The sequence below is a fragment of the Dermacentor andersoni genome, chromosome 3 (genome assembly GCF_023375885.2).
Source record: "Dermacentor andersoni chromosome 3, qqDerAnde1_hic_scaffold, whole genome shotgun sequence".
In the NCBI taxonomy this organism is placed as follows: domain Eukaryota; kingdom Metazoa; phylum Arthropoda; class Arachnida; order Ixodida; family Ixodidae; genus Dermacentor; species Dermacentor andersoni.
Window position 1 is genome coordinate 125,344,069 of NC_092816.1, and position 22,047 is coordinate 125,366,115.

Here is a 22,047-nt window from a genome sequence, read left to right on the forward strand (position 1 = left end):
GCCTGTGGGCAAGTGACACCGTACCAGTTAATTTAGTTAGGAAGCTAACGTTTACAAGTTCGCATGACTGATAAAACAACTATTTGGTGTGTGCCTCTAATAATTTGCTATGCGAATCGATGCTTCGCGTTTTGGGCGAAACTGCGGCTTCTCAAATTCAGTGATGAATTTTATAGTTTTATACCTAGCTGCTTGCGTGTTTAACAAACACATTTACCTTTTATTCACTGCATTGTCTATGGTGCCGTAGCTTTGACGCTGATGTCTGCAGTTATTTCAACACGACTAACACAGTCCATTTTGCTTCTTAATCGCTAAGATTAGTTCGGTTATATATCATGTAAGGAGCAAAAGAATGCTTGTTGGAGCGTGGAACACATACTGTGAAAACAGAATAGGTCTGAGAAATGGACATATCCCAATTCAAACAACTTCCTTTCACAGGTTTTATTCAGGCCATGAACACTTTCATCTACGCCGCTGCGATAAGTTTCGCAGTTTTGGTGGCTTGCGGTAAGTCCCACTATGTGCCACGACAATGGTATTTTTCTCTATAACAGTAATATATATATATATATATATATATATATATATATATATATGCATAAACCAGAAGGGGGTTAAGTAAGCACAAGTAATTTCCCCTATGTTGTCCTTGGTGTCAGTGTCTGTTGGCTTCTTATGATATGAGTACATATATATGGAGAGAGAGAGAGAGAGATAGATAGATAGATAGATAGATAGATAGATAGATAGATAGATAGATAGATAGATAGATAGATAGATAGATAGACAGATAGATAGATAGATAGATAGAAAGCGGCTCCGCGGTAGCTGAATTAGAGCATTGCACGCGTAATGCGAAGACGTGGGATCGTTCCCCAATTGCGGCAATTTGTTTTTTCATCCACTTTCATTGCAATAAATTTATGATATTTTTTATTCAATTAGTAAGCACGATTTCCCCTATTGTTGTCCTCGGTGCCTTTGTTTGTTGGCTTCTTATGATATGATTAATAGAAATCGGGACCCTCGGTTAACGTCCTTTCTTCCCGTTAATTACATAACGAGGGTCTCGAATCCGGCAACATTGATGCCTTCAGGTAGCATGTGTAGGCTAATTGACCAGTTGCCTTCACCCAAAAGATGGCCTACTCATGACGCCGGCGGTAGAAATGATGTTCCACATCGGCCGCCAAGGTTTGTGAGTGGTGGTGCTGGCTAACACTCCTAAGGTTAGTTCTTGTAAAAACATAAATACCCAAGAAAGTGATGAGGGAAACGGCGCCGCGGTAGCTCAGTTGGTATGAGCATCACACGCGTAATGCGAAGACGTGGGATTGTTCCCCACCTGCGCCAAGTTGTTTTATGATCCACTTTCATTGCCATTAATTTAGGATTCTGTAATTAAAATTTTAAGAAAAATTAATTTTCCCTATGTTGCCCGTGTTTGTTGGCTTCTTATGGTATATACATATATGTATATATATGAACTTGAAAAAGGGGGTACCAGCGAAACACAAAGAACGCGCACACAAAGAAATGGTGTTAGACACGGACGGACGCTGCACTTTGAACTGTACTTTATTGAAATTTACTTTGCCGCACATAACCTCCAACGCATGCGCATCTTCAACTGCTCCCAAGACATGTGCACAGATACTGCATGCCTGCTCGTTATACAGCGTGTTCCACATAACTTGAGTCAAGCATAATTTACAGAAAATTCAAATGCCACGTAGCTGGACAGAACCAAAGTAATGTTATTCGCAGTCGCTTGGAGATACTCAGATTATTTTTTTTTTCATTCCGCCTATTTAGATAACGAGTTAAAATTATTGATCTACCCAAATATTATAATCAGATTAAAAGTGTCAATGAGAAAATTGCAGAGCAACGTGGAAAACTCCTGATACCGCTTTTTGTTGCTCAATACGTGCAATATAAAAGTTTTTCCTAGCATGAAATGAGTCCGCAAGTGCACGTAAAATTGGCGCGCGGCTGGCCGCTCGATGCACTTTGCGTGTATTCGCGCGTTGCTTTCATGCTCGAAAAAAATTTTTATGTAGCCCGCAACAAAAACGGTATCGGGAGTTTTTCTTGTTGCTTTACAATTTTCTCATTGACAGTTTTCATCTAATTATAATATTTGAGAAGTTGATTAAATAACATGGACTAATTATCTAATTAGGCTGACTGAAACGTAATTATCTGAGGATATGCAAATGACAGCAAAGAACATTACCTTGGGTCTGTCCAGCTAGGTGGCATTTGCATACTTGTAATGCTTGGCTCATGTTACGTGGCACACCCTAAACGTATTCCGCGGGGGTTGCTTAGTGTTCATGGTGTTTGGCTGCTAAGCACGAGGTCACGGGATAGAATCTCACGGCAGCCGCATGCCGATGGGGGCGAAATGCGAAAACACCCTTGTGCTTAGATATAGGTGCAAGTTAAAGAAAGCCAGGTGGTTCAAATTTTAGTAATACTCCACTAAGGCGTGCCTCTTAATCAGAAAGTTGCTTTGGCACGTAAAACGCCATAATTTATATTAATTTTAGTTTAACCCTTTATGTATATAACCACAAGGCATGAGATAAAAGGACATAAACTTCGATTAAAACTGGTCAGGCGAGGGTGACACATTGTCAAATGAAGCGGCACTCGCCTAAGGTCAAAAATAAAATAAAATATGTAATGACGTTTCGAGACCGCTACAAGTCCTTTCTTCATAATAAAAATGAGCACAAGATGGACGATTACTTATGTGTCAGTTGGCTTACAATGCGAATCCATAACCCGGGGACATTACGCAGTGTCCGGTTAATCGCGTTTCTAGTCGTTTGAATAAGTAAGGATTCCAACAGTATTCCTGAAGAGAGGCGCTCCTTTGTCGCGGTTATGCAAGAAGAATCCCGATGGATTATGTGGTTAGTAGCCAGTCATCTGATGATGCGCCAAGGCGTTCGAACTTAGATTGCTTTTCCTGACATTGTTTAGTAGAGCTGTATCCTTCTTTAAAATTCCCTGTTTCACCTATGTAGAAGGCGTTAGAAATTTGCATGGGATCTTTTAAATTACCCCAAGCAACCTTGACTTTAACAAAGGGTATTCCACGCGGGATGCGCTTTAAAACCACGGCGCTGTAATTTTGCTTCAGAGACTTTCCTTCCCTCCCTTCTTCTCTGCCCTTAAACTGGCTCTCTTAACTACTACACACAAAACAAAGCAACAGCGCGCGCATTAGATCCCATAGATGAGATGAATATTTACAATTAGTATTAGGGTTATAATTATATTCGAGTGCTGATTGCTGTGCTATCGTTTGTTACCGAAGCTTTCCCTCAAGTCTAAATATTTTAAGGCAGTTTGTCGTGTGCGTATCATGGCTACGCACGCTTATATCGCATTCCGTTTCTCTACCACGGGTGCGCTTTAAAACCACGGCGCTGCAGTTTTTGCTTTTCTTTTCTTTCTTCTTCTCTGCCCTTAAACTGGCTCTCTTAACTATACTACACGCAGAGACAAAGCAACAGCGCGCGCATGCGATCCCATAGATGAGATGAATATATATATATATATATATAGCAAACTATCAGTCAGAGCTCTCGTAGTATAGCCCTCTGGGCCGTTTACTTCTTTTTTTTTTTTTTTTCGAAAGTAGTCCTATTAGGGTTATTATAATTACACGAAGGTATTTCGCCCTCATCAGCAGCAGTCCTTGGTATAGTTATTCTGGCGGCTAGCTTCCCACGCTATGCGTGCCGCCATCGCACCTGGTTAAGCTTTTCCTAGACGCTAGAGTTATGCTTTGTCCGCGCAACCTTGAGCGATCGGAAAGCGCGTTTCCCCCTCTTGGCCGGCGGAGAAGGGAGGCTTCGTTCCGGCCGCGAAGCTCTCCACATCTCTGTAAGGTGCCCTGTGGATGTCTCGTGCTGACGATGCCCTCTCGGTGAGCGCATATTTCGCCCCCCCCCCCCTCATCTTTTAAGAGGTTCAATACATACAAGCAATTGTCTCGTAAACCAGATTTTTTTTTTTTTTCAAGGGAATTTTCCACGTCTCAGTAATTTCTCTCGTCGTATTCGAGTGCTGATTGCCGTGTTATAGTTTGTTAACGAAGCTTTCCCTCAAGTCTAAATATTTTAAGGCAGTTTGTCGTGTGCATATCATGGCCACGCACGCTTATATCGCCTTCCGTTTCTCTACCACGGTTGCGCTTTAAAACCACGACGCTGCAAGTTTGCTTCAGAGACTATCCTTTCCTTCCCACTTCTCCGCCCTTAAACTGGCTCTCTCAACTACTACACGCAGAGACAAAGCAACAGCGCGCGCATTAGATCCCATAGATGAGATGAATATTTACAATTAGTATTAGGGTTATAATTATATTCGAGTGCTGATTGCTGTGCTATCGTTTGTTACCGAAGCTTTCCCTCAAGTCTAAATATTTTAAGGCAGTTTGTCGTGTGCGTATCATGGCTACGCACGCTTATATCGCATTCCGTTTCTCTACCACGGGTGCGCTTTAAAACCACGGCGCTGCAGTTTTTGCTTTTCTTTTCTTTCTTCTTCTCCGCCCTTAAACTGGCTCTCTTAACTATACTACACGCAGAGACAAAGCAACAGCGCGCGCATGCGATCCCATAGATGAGATGAATATATATATATATATATAGAAAACTATCAGTCATAGCTCTCGTAGTATAGCCCTCTGGGCCGTTTCCTTCTTCTTCTTTTTTCGAAAGTAGTCCTATTAGGGTTATTATAATTACACGAAGGTATTTCGCCCTCATCAGCAGCAGTCCTTGGTATAGTTATTCTGGCGGCTAGCTTCTCACGCTATGCGTGCCGCCATCGCACCTGGTTAAGCTTTTCCTAGACGCTAGAGTTATGCTTTGTCCGCGCAACCTTGAGCGATCGGAAAGCGCGTTTCCCCCTCTTGGCCGGCGGAGAAGGGAGGCTTCGTTCCGGCCGCGAAGCTCTCCACATCTCTGTAAGGTGCCCTGTGGATGTCTCGTGCTGACGATGCCCTCTCGGTGAGCGCATATTTCGCCCCCCCCCCCCTCATCTTTTAAGAGGTTCAATACATACAAGCAATTGTCTCGCAAACCAGATTTTTTTTTTTTTTCAAGGGAATTTTCCACGTCTCAGTAATTTCTCTCGTCGTATTCGAGTGCTGATTGCCGTGTTATAGTTTGTTAACGAAGCTTTCCCTCAAGTCTAAATATTTTAAGGCAGTTTGTCGTGTGCATATCATGGCCACGCACGCTTATATCGCCTTCCGTTTCTCTACCACGGTTGCGCTTTAAAACCAGTTTTCCTAGCCTCTAAAGCCGCTCGAGTTCGCTCTTCTCCTCGAGCGGCCATTTTTCCTAGAAAATATGCCTTCCAACATGAGTCTCTTTCCACGTAAGTGTGAGGCTCGGAGCAGGAGCTGTGGCGCTTGAAAGTAGCCTGGGGCCTGACGAACCAACCGACTGAGTTATCTTTCCGGGCAACATCGAAGGGTCACGAGTTCAAATCAGCTGTGACGTTCCTTTTTTTTTCGCCCCATTTCTTTTTTTTTTCTTTCTTTTAATGCCTTTTCCTTTATTTGATCACTGTACGGGAACCCTCCTTAAAAAAAAAAAAAAAACAAGAGAAGAAAGAAAAAAGAACGATATATAGCTTCAAATATGTATGGCCTCACACTCACATGTGCAGGTCATAAATAACAGGTTCTGTAGCCGAGTGCCATCCATGCGGTATAACCGAGCTCAGATTGGTCCACCTTGACTGACCAAATAGGGCACCACTGTAGGTTAAATGAGGCGTACAACTCCTGCGGGACCCGCCGTGGTTGCTCAGTGGTTATGGTGTTAGACTGCTGAGCATGAGGTCGCGGGATCGGACCCCGACCACGGCGGCCGCATTTCGATGGGGGCGAAATGCGAAAACACCCGTGTACTTAGAATTAGGTGCACGTTAAAGAACCCCAGGTGGTCGAAATTTTCGGAGTCCTCCACTACGGCGTGCATAATCAGAAAGTGGTTTTGTCACGTACAACCCCATAAATTAAATTTTAATTTAACTCCTACGGGGACGGTAGAGTATCCGTCTCCAGTGCAAGAGGACCGTGATTCAAATCCCGGTGCGGCGCTATTCTCCACCGGAAAATACAAAAAAAAAACCGTGTGTTGAGAAAATTGCACAAACAGGCCTGGAGTGCGGCCTGATCCCGGTGACCAGAACCGGTAACGCACTCTCTCACCAGAGCAGGATTGGCCACCCTGGTGCAGTACTTGGCCACAACCTCCTATATGAATACAACAATCGAACCCCGGCCCTCAGTCCCCAGCAGCCGCGAAGCAACTGACCACGGCGGCGGTCAGATCTGTGACGCTGCAGAGGGTGCTAAGAATACCTGGCTCCGGACAGGCCGCCATTGGAATCTGAACCTGGCAACGTTTAACGTTAGAACGCTATCTAGTGAGGCGGGTCTAGCAGTGTTATTGGAGGAATTAGAGGGTAGTAAATGGGATATAATAGGGCTCAGTGAGGTTAGGAGGACAAAAGAAGCATATACAGTGCTACAAAGCGGGCATGTACTGTGTTACCGGGGCTTAGCGGAGAGACGAGAACTAGGAGTCGGATTCCTGATTAATAAGGAAATAGCTGGTAACATACAGGAATTCTATAGCATTAACGAGAGGGTGGCATGTCTTGTTGTGAAACTTAATAAGAGGTACAAAATGAAGGTGTACAGGTCTACGCTCCTACATCTAGTCATGATGACCAGGAAGTCGAAAGCTTTTATGAAGACGTAGAATCGGCGATGAGTAAAGTCAAAACAAAATACACTATACTGATGGGCGACTTCAATGCCAGGGTAGGCAAGAAGCAGGCTGGAGACAAGTCAGTGGGGGAATATGGCATAGGCTCTAGGAATAGCAGAGGAGAATTATTAGTAAAGTTTGCAGAACAGAATAATATGCGGATAATGAATACCTTTTTCCGCAAGCGGGTTAGCCGAAAGTGGACGTGGAGGAGCCCGAATGGTGAGACTAGAAATGAAATCGACTTCATACTCTGCGCGAACCCTGGCATCATTCAAGATGTAGACGTGCTCGGCAAGGTACGCTGCAGTGACCACAGGATGGTAACAACTCGAATTAGCCTAGACTTGAGGAGGCAACGAAAGAAACTGGTACACAAGAAGCCAATCAATGAGTTAGCGGTAAGAGGGAAACTAAAGGAATTTCGGATCAAACTACAGAACAGGTATTCGTCTTTAACTCAGGAAGAGGACCTTAGTGTTGCAGCAATGAACGACAATCTCGTGGGCATCATTAAGGAGTGTGCAGTGGAAGTCGGTGGTAACTCCTTTAGGCAGGATACCAGTAAACTATCGCAGGAGACGAAAGATCTGATCAAGAAACGCCAATGTATGAAAGCCTCTAACCCTACAGCTAGAATAGAACTGGCAGAACTTTCGAAGTTAATCAACAAGCGTAAGACAGCTGACATAAGGAAGTATAACATGGATAGAATTGAACAAGCTTTCAGGAACGGAGGAAGCCTAAAAGCAGTGAAGAAGAAACTACGAATTGGCAAGAATCAGATGTATGCGCTAAGAGACAAAGCCGGCAATATCGTTACTAATATGGATGAGATAGTTCAAGTGGCTGAGGAGTTCTATAGAGATTTATACAGTACCAGTGGCACCCACGACGATAGTGGAAGAGAGAATAGCCTAGAGGAATTCGAAATCTCACAGGTAACGCCAGAAGAAGTAAAGAAAGCCTTAGGAGCTATGCAAAGGGGGAAGGCAGCTGGGGAGGATCAGGTAACAGCAGATTTGTTGAAGGATGGTGGTCAGATTGTTCTAGAGAAACTGGCCACCCTGTATACGCAATGCCTCATAACCTCGAGCGTACCGGAATCTTGGAAGAACGCTAACATAATCCTAATCCATAAGAAAGGGGACGCCAAAGACTTGAAAAATTATAGACCGATCAGCTTACTGTCCGTTGCCTACAAAGTATTTACTAAGGTAATCGCAAATAGAATCAGGAACACCTTAGACTTCTGTCAACCAAAGGACCAGGCAGGATTCCGTAAAGGCTACTCAACAATAGACCATATTCACACTATCAATCAAGTGATAGAGAAATGTGCAGAATATAACCAACCCTTATATATAGCTTTCATTGATTACGAGAAAGCGTTTGATTCAGTCGAAACCTCAGCAGTCATGGAGGCATTACGGAATCAGGGTGTAGATGAGCCATATGTAAAAATACTGGAAGATATCTATAGCGGCTCCACAGCCACCGTAGTCCTCCACAAAGAAAGCAACAAAATCCCTATAAAGAAAGGCGTCAGACAGGGAGATACGATATCTCCAATGCTATTTACAGCATGTTTACAGGAGGTATTCAGAGGCCTGGAGTGGGAAGAATTGGGGATAAAAGTTGATGGAGAATACCTTAGCAACTTGCGATTCGCTGATGATATTGCCTTGCTTAGTAACTCAGGAGACCAATTGCAATGCATGCTCACTGACCTGGAGAGGCAAAGCAGAAGGGTGGGTCTGAAAATTAATCTGCAGAAAACTAAAGTACTGTTTAACAGTCTCGGAAGAGAACAGCAGTTTACGATAGGTAGCGAAACACTGGAAGTGGTAAGGGAATACATCTACTTAGGGCAGGTAGTGACCACGGATCCGGATCATGAGACTGAAATAACCAGAAGAATAAGAATGGGTTGGGGTGCGTTTGGCAGGCATTCTCAAATCATGAACAGTAGGTTGCCACTATCCCTCAAAAGGAAAGTGTACAACAGCTGTGTGTTACCAGTACTCACATATGGGGCAGAAACCTGGAGGCTTACGAAAAGGGTTCTGCTGAAATTGAGGACGACGCAACGAGCTATGGAAAGAAGAATGATGGGTGTAACGCTAAGGGATAAGAAAAGAGCAGATTGGGTGAGGCAACAAACGCGGGTAAACGACATCTTAGTTGAAATCAAGAAAAAGAAATGGGCATGGGCCGGACATGTAATGAGGAGGGAAGATAACCGATGGTCACTAAGAGCTACGGACTGGATTCCAAGGGAAGGGAAGCGTAGCAGGGGGCGGCAGAAAGTTAGGTGGGCAGATGACATTAAGACGTTTGCAGGGACAACATGGCCACAATTAGTACATGACCGGTGTAGTTGGAGAAGTATGGGAGAGGCCTTTGCCCTGCAGTGGGCGTAACTAGGCTGATGATGATGATGATGATGATGATTCCACGCGCACGAGCTTCTGTCTTTGTTTGTTGGAACGTGTGTGATTTTAACGCCGTGTACGCCAAAAACTCTAGTCATTGCCTCACTGAATCTTTGAGCGTATGGGACTGCCGCCCGTTTGTGCTTCTTTTTTTCTTGTACTCTTCCGTGGTTAGCAATTGAGGACCGCAGTTCTTGAGTCTTCAGTAGCTGTTATGGGTAGCCGTTGTTAGACAGCTCCTTTCTTACCGCGGCTAGCTCTCGCTTGCTCAGTCCACGCTCGGAGCAGATGCGCGATGCGCGAGAGAAGAGAGAACATACGGATCAATTGTTCTTTGGAGAAATGATGGCCGTACGGAGGCGCTGTCGTAAACAGCAATTTCAAATTTATTATTGCAAGTGTTTTGAGAGTGGAACTGCCGTGAGACCAGTTTGAAATTCTCTGAAATTGGGACACATGCAATTCTTTGGGGTAGCAGTTAGGAGTTGATCCGAGAAATTTGGAAAATTGTAACACTGCCAGCCCTAAGGTTCAGAAATTCTAATAGGCGCTTTTAATCACAGGTATCGTCGGCGTTGCAGCTACCCAAAGGTTGTTGGGCCGATTGGCCTTACACCATGGCCTTACGCCATGCACCATGTTTAATACCACAAATGAGGCACTGCAGGTTCACATAGGTACCACCTAGTATGAAGTGAGAGAAGTGCATGACAAATTTACTGTTGTGAAAAGATTACGAACGTGGATAAAATTAATGCGTGGGTAAAGAGCATAATATTTGTTCATCAAAAGCACTGACACGGAATGAAGGAACCGGTGAACAAAGTGGGCAACCAAGCACAAGGGGATAGAAATTGCACATAGACGAACCGCAGCCAGCGAAAAGAAAGTGAGAGGAGAACTGACGTTAAATTCTCTGAAAAAAAAATTTTTAAATATGTTGATGGATATCTAAAAACAAGGCAAGAAAGAAAAGAGGAGAGAAAACCTGCACTATACGAAAAAGGGCAGTGACTTGTTATTTGAGGCAGCAGCTGCCTTCGTGAATAGAAAAACATACAAGGGAATTTATTCGCACCACGTTGACGTACGTGTCTGTTATAGCCAAACTGGGGAAATAAATCAGCTCTTCGTAATGAAAAGTCAACATGCTGAGGCAAACAGCACCGAGGGGAAAGTCCACATTTGAGAAGCACTCGTGCTTAAAGCAGAGTTGAGCACTAAATGGTCAGCAGTCGAGATAAATAGGACACGTGGAGGGTATTCATGAAAAAAAAGAAGGGAAGAGATGGAGCCATTATTCTTAAAGGCACATTTGACGATGTAATATAGAAGTAGGAGTATCAAATGAGGAGAAACATTCTAAAGTAGATATCAGCAAAATGGTAGGCGGCTATATGTGTACTATAGTGTGATTAGCTTATTAACCTGATTAGGCCGGTATAAGTCTTCATCACCAAGCAGGATTGAAATTAAAAGCGCGAAACGAAGTAACGACGCGAGTTCTGTGCGAGCAGTGAGGAACATGAGCATGAAAGTCAGAATGGTGGTGATAGATGTAAATTACGACTAAACACGTTTTACGTATGCAACATTTCTATTTACTCGGTCTCTCCAGCACAGCTTGCCTGCACCAATGCACTCGCTTTGTCACTTTTAAAATAGTTCAGCTTTGGTTATTTTTGTAGTAAGTTTTGTGGGAGTTATGACACCGGCATCACTTCTTATGTTAATCGCAAGACTTATTAAAGATTTACGCCCACTTGCGTATACTCGAAGGAGGTCATAAAAGCAACAAATGTTGAAGCTTCTAAAATTACAACAATGCAAATATTGCCTCCCCACAAGGCTTTGCACTCTTTCTAACATGTCCCGTATTGCATAGTACAGAGAGCAGAATACGAGGCCAAGGATATTAAAGGCTGCCAAGCTGGGAAAGCGAAAAGAATCGTAAACTTCTGTCTAGCCAACCCACGACTTTGAATATTTGCGGGAAAATATCCCGCTGGAACGCTGCGTGGCGTTGTGCCCAGGCACTTCGTATCGCACAGTGCAGGTAAATAGGTGCGATGCGTCCCTCAAGCGCCGGTTACGTCAATGGGAGTGGTCTGTAACGGTGTGGACGAACATTGTTCCTTAACTCCACTTCGTTCGGCGCGCATCTGTGGCCTTTTTGGCGGGGCAAGTTTTGCAGAATGATGTGGCATAAATGACCGAAGTGGCTAAGGTCTTTAGGTTTTCTGCCTACGCTCTAATTCTTCATTGAATGTCGCGCAAATAGCAGGCCTCGAGTGGCAACGTCTTGCGCCCGGTCGTCCTTCCTGTGCCTTTCTTTTTCTGACAGTGTTCAAGATAGTTTGGTGAGAGCCAGACAGAAACGATTGTTTGGATGACAGATTGCTATTTCGTTAAATTAGATCACCGACGTTTAGTGGTGAATACTGTAGAAAGATCGACATTTGGGCGAGTCGGTACTGGTTGAACATCTTGAAGGGGCAGCGCAATAAGACAAAGACAGAAGGCAGGAACGGTTCAGAGTTGTCCTGTGTGTTCCTGCCTTCTGTCTTCGTCTTATTGCGCTGCCCCTTCACGATGTATAGTGATTTGCAGTGAGGTAGTTTAAGTAGAGCAACCAATGCGTGAAGACGGTGCTCCCGAAACCTCACGAAGGATCCGCACGTGAAATGGGGGCTCTACACCTTCGGCTGTGCCGAGCCAAAGCGTGAGCTCGAATGTACACCTGGAAATGGGTGCTTGTATATGCTTGTTACATAAAATCGACTCTTTAGAAAAAGACACGGAATGCGGCATGCTGTTTGATGGGAAGAAGAGGGCAAGCTGGTCGTCGCGGCGTCAAAAGGATAAGTTAAACATTGCTAACTGCGTTCTTACAAGCTGTCATCTAGCAGAATTATGATACCTTGAAATGGTGAGTGTCACTCACGCATTATTTGCAGGCGCTTTCATGGTAATGAATTACTCCTTTAGCTTAAAGGAGTACTGACACAAAAAAAATCCATGTGGTCTTTTCTGCTTTGATAAGTAGTTAATGACCCAGTACTCACGGCACGAGACCTCATTTACTTCAGAGCGCTACAGGTAATTATCTGCAGTCTTTTTTGTAGCGACCAGTCCAAGTTTCGGTTTCAGAGAGCAACGAAACGGTCCACCGGGAGTGTAAACAAAGTGGTCACGTGTTCGCAAAAAGCCATGACGTATGCTCTGCCGCGCAGCCAGCGTGCGGCGCGCCGGCACGCGAGCTTCGTGTTGCTAGTCGTCTGCTACGCCTGCACGTGGTTTGCCATGTCCTCGCCATCATCGTCGTCGTCGTCCTCGTTTTCGTCGTCCAGCGGCGACGATTTCCTGCATGTGGGAGTCGCCGCTGTATTAGACGTGGCCAATCACTTTCAATTTGAGCCACTGGAGAGCAGCGACTCGGATATTGCGGCCGGCGACGGCGAGCACGTGTAAAGAGCACGTGTAAAGCCGCATGGCAGCCAACGAAAATTCATGACGTAGCCACATGACGTAGCGTTTTCTTGGCTATTTACAGACCCGGGAGATGTCAATGTCGCGAGGTGCTCTGTTTTGCGGCTGGCTGCGCACACGTACTTTAAAATTGATTTTAAATATGTTCTAAGCGATATTCGCCGCTGATATTTTACACACGATGTGTGTGTGACCCACTAAATCGATCTCACAAGTTATCTCGACTTCAAATTTTTGTGTCAGTACTCCTTTAATCGTTAAACAAATACTAGCCGGAAAAGCAAGGTAGCAAAGTAAAAGAAGTCACTTTCAATATTTTTGGGTAAACCTAATAGGGGATCATCTGCAGCCTATTGAATGATTAGGAAGTTTCCTCATGCTGTGTAATACCATCACGTACGGACGCAACAAATCGAAGCGCTTGCTCCCGAAAGGCCGCTTAGTAGTACTCACCAAACAGCCGGCGGAAGCACCAGGGCCACCGTTTAGCCAGAGATCTCCGCTCACGATGGCTGCAAAAAAAAAAAGAAAAAAACGCTATAAGCACGTCATACGCTATCCTCTGCCGCTTTTTTACTGAATAGTTATGCACAAAGACCATACGAACAGAAAAAGAATGACTCTTCTCCGACAACCTTTTGTTCTGTGCAACAGTTCTAGAGGGCCTAGTGAGTGCAGTCGCAATTTTGGAAAACAAATACTAAAGACAAGATCCCCCTCATCTGCCTCCTCTGCCATTTCGAACAGCACACGGAAGGGCTCCTCTTCCCCAGAATCTGGCCCGGCAGCGGCGTGTTATAAGTATACTTCTACTTTTCTCAATCCAAATATTATATTGCGCATATATTTTCATGTTGCAGAACTACCGGATGGAGACTCATCAGATGGTAAGTTGTGAACTTCGATTTGCTTTTCGATAATGGGCGCCTACATGACACAAAGGTAGTCACGTAAATGCACTATGTTATGCCTGCAACTGTATATGCCCGCAGTGTGTCTTCATGACACACAAGAACATACATCCACACATAAGAAAAATATATTTACCTGCAATCTTTTGCTGCCCAAGTTTATCACGCAAAAATTATATTCCTTATGGAAAGTGCCACCCGCGAACAGACACAATATCTCAGTTCATCATGTCAACATATGTCCGACGTTCAGTACCGGACCTTATCAGGGGTATGAGTTATCAAATGCCAACCTCCCCTGTGGTTTGCATGACCAATTTTTATGTGCAGCACGCGTGAAGAGAGCAACAGATCAATATTTAAATGCTAGAAAAAGATATGTCGGCCGGGCAAGCTTCTTTTTTGGCCTACTATTGTAGGTAGGACAAAGTGCAAAGGGAAAAAAAGAGAGAGGGCAGAGATGATGGTGGCAAGTAGTATACAGTGAATAATGTACACACGCGATGTCCATATTTGTTCTACGCACAGCATTGTGCCGCTTTGGGCAATTAATGCTAATATTTTCCTGGAAACCTGAATAACCCAAATTGTAATGTATACATGTCACATGATCAAGATATACGGATCTGTAGAAAAATGGCAATTGAAGTAGGGTGTAACATATGCAGATAGAACTTGTAAATTAAGACAGGGTCTTAAGATGTAAAGTACATAGATATAAGACGTGTTGGTGCTTATGTCGCAGGCATGTCTTAGATATAAATGACAGTTTATGGAATAGAACTGCAAACAAGGCTATACAACCGCTACAATCAAGGTTTACTATCTTACGGGACTCAAACTTGAGAACAGCGAAACTTTATTGAATAGTGAGTATTGCACGTTCTGGGATAAAATGAAAAAAAAAAGAAATGAAATGATAGGGTTTTACGTGCCAAAACCACTTCCTTTTTATGAGGCAGGCCGTAGTGGAGAACTCCAAAATATTCGACCACCTGGATTCCTTTAACGTGCGCCTGAATCTAAGCACACGGGTGTTTTCGCATTTCGCCTCCATGGAAATGCGGCCGCCGTGGCCGGGCATCGATCCCGCTACCTCCTGCTCAGCAGCCCGACGCCATAGCCACTGAGCACAATAAAATGAAATAATGAGACGTAATTTTGAAGTAATATTTTATTTGAAAATAACAAAACAAAGTATATTTTGCATTTTCAGGTTATCGTGTACGGGAAGTAAGCGGTGGTTTATTAGTGTGCGAGAAGAATGGAAGCGAAAACAAGGGAAGCATGGTCGGTCTTTTAAAAGAATTAGGTTATTTTTGAGTGAGGCAGGCAAAAAAAAAAAACAGTCGAATCACACGGGATAGGCGTAATGCAGATTGCTGTGAGAACCTCTCATCATGAAATGACGAGGCATAAGAAAAGGAAGGGCTTGAAGATTCAAAAATTGCCAGGAGAAGACTGATGACGTTGATTATTGTTGCCGTGAAAAACGAGGGTATTACACATGCACCGCACCATGCCAAGTACTATTTGCCAAAGTAACTGCATGTCTCATTTCTTCAAATGCCTTTATATTGATAGGTAATACGCTCCACCGTGAAATCAACTTGCCTTGCTTGCACGAAGCAAAAAACTTGCTTTGTTAGGGATAGCGAGACCTCGAGTTCAACTGGATTCCTATTTTAGCATCACTTTAGGGAGGTCACACTGAACGGTATAGTACCCAGAACAGCCACGCTACCTTCATTAGAAGTATTAATGAACAGGGTACAGAGGCTCCTTTGTTAAGTGACAATGAAGTTAGAAGGGCGTTGCAAGAAATGACCCAGGAGAAATTGGCAGAAAAGAAGGAATAACAGTCGATTTAATCAAAGATGCAGGAGATATGCATGAAAAGATTGCTGCCATTCATGCGCAATGCCTCACTACTTCAAGTGTACCAAAAAAGTGGAAGAATGCCAATATTATACTAATATACAAGAAGGGAAACGTTAAAGAATTAAAAACTACGGGGCCATGATGTTGTTCCAGTATTGTATAAAATATGCACCAAGACATTTTACAATAGACTGAGGGCTTCAGGTGACTTCAGTCCACCAATAAAACAAGCTAGCTTCAGGAAGCGTTACTCTACAATAGATTAAATGAGGTAATCGAAAAATCTGCATAGTAATAATAAACCCCTCTCTATCGCTTTCGTAGATTATGAAAAGGCATTTGATTCAGTAGAAATAGCAGCTTTCACAGACGCACTACGTAATCAAAGAGTACAGGAGGCATGCGTGAATATCTTGGGAAATATCTAAAAAGATTCCACGGCTACCTTGGTTCTCCACAATAAAAACAGAAAGTTACGTATCAAGAAAGGGATGAGGCAAGGAGACAAGATTTCTCCAATGCTATTCACTGCTTGTTTGGAATAAGTATTCAACCTATGAAGCAGGGAAAGCGCAGGAGTGAGGATCAACGGCAAATATCTCAGTGACCTTCGGTTTGCAGATGACATTATCCTGTTCAGTAACACTGGGCCGAATTACAACAAATGATTGAGGACCTTAACAGAGAAATTGTGAGTAGGGTTAAAAAATATTATGCTGAAAGGAAAGATAATGTTCAATAGCCTTTCAAAGGAACAAGAGTTCAGGATCGCCGACTAGCCTCTAAAGTCTGTGAAGGGGTAGGCTTATTTAGGCAGTTACTCACAAGAGACCCCGATCATGCCAAGGAAGTTTAATTAAGCTGGAGTGCATACGGCCGGCATTGCCATATCCTAACTAGGAGCTTACCACTATCATTGAAACGAAAGGTGTACAATGACTGCAATATACCGGTGCCAACATATGGGGCAGAAAGATTTGCCAAAGAACCTCGAGAACAAGTTCACGACTGCGCAAAGAACAATGGCACGAAAAATATTAGGCGACAGGAAGAGAGTGGTATCGATCAGAGAGCAAATGGGGATAGCCGATATTCTCGTTGAGATTAAGAGAAAAAAATGGGGCTGGGCAGGTCATGTAATGCGTAGGATAGATAACTGGGAGACTATTAGTGACAGAATGGGTGCCATGAGTAAGGAATCGCTGTCGAAGACGACAGGAACCTAGATGGGGTGATCAGATTAGGAAATTCACTGGCGCAAGTTGGAATTCGTTGTCCGGGAACGGGTAATCGGAGATGGCAGGGAGAGACCTTCATCATGCAACGGACATAAATAGGCTGATGAGGATGATTACGGTGATGAAGTGTGCATGCTTCTACGAAGTCCACCAATTATAGTAGTAGGTGTAAGGTCTCGAGCGAAATTTCATTTAAAGTGCCTCTCCATGAAGCCATATTCCTTCATATGCAGCTGACGACAGCTGATCTGTGGAGGAGTACAGACTATAGGGGAACTTTGTCATTTGTGTGTGAGCTGTGGAGTTTCTGGAACAGGTGCAAGTCATACAGACGAAACCCTGGTTGCGACTACTGCGGATGGCGATAATCTTGTTGACGCGAAACTGATGATATAGATTTTCAATGGTATACTGTTGGGCATTATTGACTAATTCCTGGATATTAGTATAATGAGTAAAAGTCAAATTCATATTTTACTCTCCAGTAGATATCGTGCTGTATTACTCGGGTACACGTTTTAAAAATGGTTTGCCTAATCGCTAAATATTTGAACCTGGGCTAATTGGTCATAATTTCTTTGTAGCAGTACTAAGGCACATGCAAGAGAGAGAGATAACAAGAAAGCAGGGATGCTAACCAGTCAAGAGACCGGTTGGCACATAAAAATTCAGAAAAACAACGATAATGTATACGACAGATGGGTGCAGTCAGGGTTCTCCCTTTTTATGCGTTTGTATGCGATGTAACACTGCGACGAAGAATCATGTGTTGATGTGCAGAAATTTTTTATAAACGTTTCATAGTGTGTACAAAAAGCATAGCATTAAACACCCCAAAATTATATGAAGAGAATGAGCACCTAATGTGTCAACATAGCACTATAAGCAAGGTTTGCAGCAAAAGTTGCTCATAGGACAACATTACCATCAATTTAAGTAAAAGCGATATTAGGCATATTAGCAACACTTTTTAAACAAAGCATTTTTAAAAATATTCCTTTGGTGCTTTGTAATTGTTTAAGCTAATGTGGCTTTACGATCAGCAGAGAGTGACACGGCGAGCCTGTAGTGAGCATGGAAGTGTCTAAGCTGCTTGTGCAATTTTTTGCGCTCATTTTGTCGTAGAAACGTCGAAAATAAACTACACAAACTTATTACATTTTTGATATTCAAATTTGCGAGCGAAGTTTGGATCAAGAGGAGAATGAAGCTGGCCTGGCTCGCGTGTGACGCTGCGAACTGCTTTCGCTGAGCGATAACTTTAGATTCTTCATCTTCTGAATAAATGCCATCAATCGTCACATTTTTGGTGCAGAGGCGGAGTAAGCCAGATACTACCTAGTGCTACCTGAGGGACACCGTCTGCCAGCGACGGAAGCGCAACAGTACAAGCTCCGCCGGAGCCGTTGACTTGCGCGTTTGGCACCACAACCTCAAGAAATGAGCTCGAACAGAGACACTAAGCAACTGACCCCGAGAACATCTCCTTACCAATACAGGGAGCCGTGGACCTTCACAGGAAAACACGACAGCAACGTCGATGAGTGGCTCCGCCACTATCAGAGGCTTAGCCGATCCAACGGTTGGAATGCTGCTAGCCAGTTGTGTAACGTACGGTTGTTCCTTGGTTTAACTCCGTTGGTACGGTTCGAGAACCATGAAGACAATAACTAGCTGGGACTTATTTGTGTAGTAAATTAAGAAATACTTTGGGGACATAGCAACTAAGAAGGAACGTGCAGAGCAGACGTCGCAGAATGCTCACGTCACTGGGGAGACTTGCAGAACGTATATTGAAGGGACGCTTGTGCTTGTCGGTGGATGCCCACATGGAGGAACAAGAAAAGGTGGGTCATATTCTCAAAGGTATTGTTGAGGATGTTTATCACTTCCTCATCGGCAAGAAGAGTCTAGAATCAGAGGCTGACGTCATTATCCACTGTAGAACGTTTGAGGCTCTTAAAACACGTCTCATCAATTAGAAGTTTAAACGTCTGGCCAACATGACGACGGTCGCCACCGTCGAGGTGTGCCTTGATTCATTACCTGCCGACCTTTCCTTCACCATTCGTCCCATTCTACGCGAGCAACTGCGTCGGCATAATTCTGTTCCTGTGCAATCTAGAGACACGCAGAGTGATATAGATTCACAACCATCAATGTTGCGAGCTTCGACGAGCGCAGCTGCTTCATCCGCGGGCCTCGGCTGAGGGCTCCACTACCAAAGACCCCTAACGTCGAGCCGGCGTATATGCCCCGTGATAGTCACAACTACAATAGCTGACCACCTCTTTTTGTTCCGGAGTGGGAACAGCGTGCCGAGTACACTCACAACACCGCGACTTTCGGTGTGTAACGTTAACACCCCGTGTGGTTCCAGTGCTGTGTTCGTGGACAGATCGCCCAGTTCTGGCCTACGCGACGTCATCCACGTACGATATTTTCAGAGCGATCTGCGGCATCCTCAAATCGAAGCCAACGGCCAGATCACACCTACAGGCATTTGTATCCGACTGCCCAGCAGCCCGTGTACCGGCAGAACGCCCGTAGTGACTGCCCCGCATCTGCGCGAAGCCTGACGCCGCATACTATGCGCCAGTGGCGGTCACCATCACCACAGCTCCAGCCGGCGCGTTCATCTCCGCCACAGGGAAACTAGCCTGCGCGGCCGATGGAGGTTAAGTCGCTGGATGTACAGCATTGCACACAAGTATGCCTGCACCTGCTTCGATGCTTCAAAACAAGGTTCATGTGCTTTCAGACGATGTTCCCCACAATGCCTCTGATAGACACCGGAGCAACTATTTCTGTGACGAGTTTAATTTTCAAGGAACGACTTGGTCGAAAAGTTATGTTTAATTGAGACAAACCTACTACCTTTCGGGTAGTGAGCGGCCTGTCTTTGTGTCCAGTCGGTGTACGTATCATGTTTGTGTCGCAAGCAGGGCCTTCAATAAAAATTCGATGTACTTGCTCATTCCACATACGACGTTATCCTTGGCGTCGACTTTTTGCAACAGTGAACTGCGGAGCAGGCGAAGTTGTGTTGTAGGCTCTCACCCAGAAGCCTGTCCAGATAGGCCGCCATTGGAATATCAACCTGGCAACGTTTAACGCTAGAACGTTATCTAGTGAGGCGAGTCTAGCAGTGCTATTGGAGGAATTAGAGGGCAGTAAATGGGATATAATAGGGCTCAGTGAAGTTAGGAGGCCAAAAGAAGCGTATACAGTGCTAAAAAGCGGGCACGTCCTGTGCTACCGGGGCTTAGTGGAGAGACGAGAACTAGGAGTCGGATTCCTGATTAATAAGAACATAGCTGGTAACATACAGGAATTCTATAGCATTAACGAGAGAGTGGCAGCTCTTGTTGTGAAACTTAATAAGAGGTACAAAATGAAGGTTGTACAGGTCTACGCCCCTACATCCAGTCATGATGACCAGGAAGTCGAAAGCTTCTATGAAGACGTGGAATCGGCGTTGGGTAAAGTCAAAACAAGATACAGTATACTGATGGGCGACTTCAATGCCAAGGTAGGCAAGAAGCAGGCTGGAGACAAGGCAGTGGGGGAATATGGCATAGGCACTAGGAATAGCAGGGGAGAGGTATTAGTAGAGTTTGCGGAACAGAATAATATGCGGATAATGAATACCTTCTTCCGCAAGCGAGATAGCCGAAAGTGGACGTGGAGGAGCCCGAACGGCGAGACTAGAAATGAAATAGACCTCATACTCTGCGCTAACCCTGGGCATCATACAAGATGTGGACGTGCTAAGCAAGGTACGCTGCAGTGACCATAGGATGGTAAGAACTCGAATTAGCCTAGACCTGAGGAGGGAACGGAAGAAACTGGCACATAAGAAGTCGATCAATGAGTTAGCGGTAAGAGGGAAAATAGGGGAATTCGAGATCAAGCTACAGAACAGGTATTCGGCTTTAACTCAGGAAGAGGACCTTAGTGTTGAAGCAACGAACGGCAATCTTGTGGGCATCATTAAGGAGTGTGCAATAGAAGTCGGTGGTAACTCCGTTAGACAAGATACCAGTAAGCTATTGCAGGAGACGAAAGATCTGATCAAGAAACGCCAATGTATGAAAGCCTCTAACCCTACAGCTAGAATAGAACTGGTAGAACTTTCGAAGTTAATCAACAAGCATACGACTGCTGACATAAGGAAGTATAATATGGATAGAATTGAACATGCTCTCAGGAACGGAGGAAGCCTAAAAGCAGTGAAGAATAAACTAGGACTTGGCAAGAATCAGATGTATGCGTTAAGAGACAAAGCCGGCAATATGATTACTAGTATGGATAAAATAGTTCAAGTGGCTGAGCAGTTCTATAGAGATTTATACAGTACCAGTGGCACCCACGACGATAATGGAAGAGAGAATAGTCTAGAGGAATTCGAAATCCCACAGGTAACACCGGAAGAAGTAAAGAAAGCCTTGGGAGCTATGCAAAGGAGGAAGGCAGCTGGGGAGGATCAGGTAACAGCAGATTTGTTGAAGGATGGTGGGCAGATTGTTCTAGAGAAACTGGCCACCCTGTATACGCAATGCCTCATGACTTCGAGCGTACCAGAATCTTGGAAAAACGCTAACATAATCCTAATCCATAAGAAAGGGGACGCCAAAGACTTGAAAAATTATAGACCGATCAGTTTACTGTCCGTTGCCTACAAAGTATTTACTAAGGTAATTGCAAATAGAATCAGGAACACCTTAGACTTCCGTCAACCAAAGAACCAGGCAGGATTCCGTAAAGGCTACTCGACAATAGACCATATTAACACTATCAATCAGGTGATAGAAAAATGTGCGGAATATAACCTACCTTTATATATAGCTTTTATTGATTACGAGAAAGCGTTTGATTCAGTCGAAACCTCAGCAGTCATGGAGGCATTGCGTAATCAGGGTGTAGACGAGCCGTATGTAAAAATACTGAAAGATATCTATAGCGGCTCCACAGCCACCATAGTCCTCCATAAAGAAAGCAACAAAATCCCAATAAAGAAAGGCGTCAGGCAGGGAGATACGATCTCTCTGATGCTATATACAGCGTGTTTACAGGAGGTATTCAGAGACCTGGATTGGGAAGAATTGGGGATAAGAGATAATGGAGAATACCTTAGTAACTTGCAATTCGCTGATGATATTGCCCTGCTCAGTAACTCAGGGGATCAACTGCAATGCATGCTCACTGACCTGGAGAGGCAAAGCCGAAGGGTGGGTCTAAAATTTAATCTGCAGAAAACTAAAGTAATGTCTAA

The 22,047-nt window shown here is 44.2% G+C and overlaps 1 long non-coding RNA gene across 1 annotated transcript in view; it reads left to right on the forward strand.

Moving 5' to 3' along the window:
• The first annotated feature begins 441 nt into the window (after window positions 1-441).
• Window positions 442-22,047, forward strand: part of LOC140216399 (uncharacterized) — a 44,162-nt gene continuing 22,556 nt past the window's right edge. Inside the window, exons 1-2 of the long non-coding RNA XR_011893062.1 lie at window positions 442-513; window positions 13,603-13,629. This is a non-coding gene — a long non-coding RNA (uncharacterized lncRNA). The remainder of the gene's footprint in view (window positions 514-13,602; window positions 13,630-22,047) is intronic.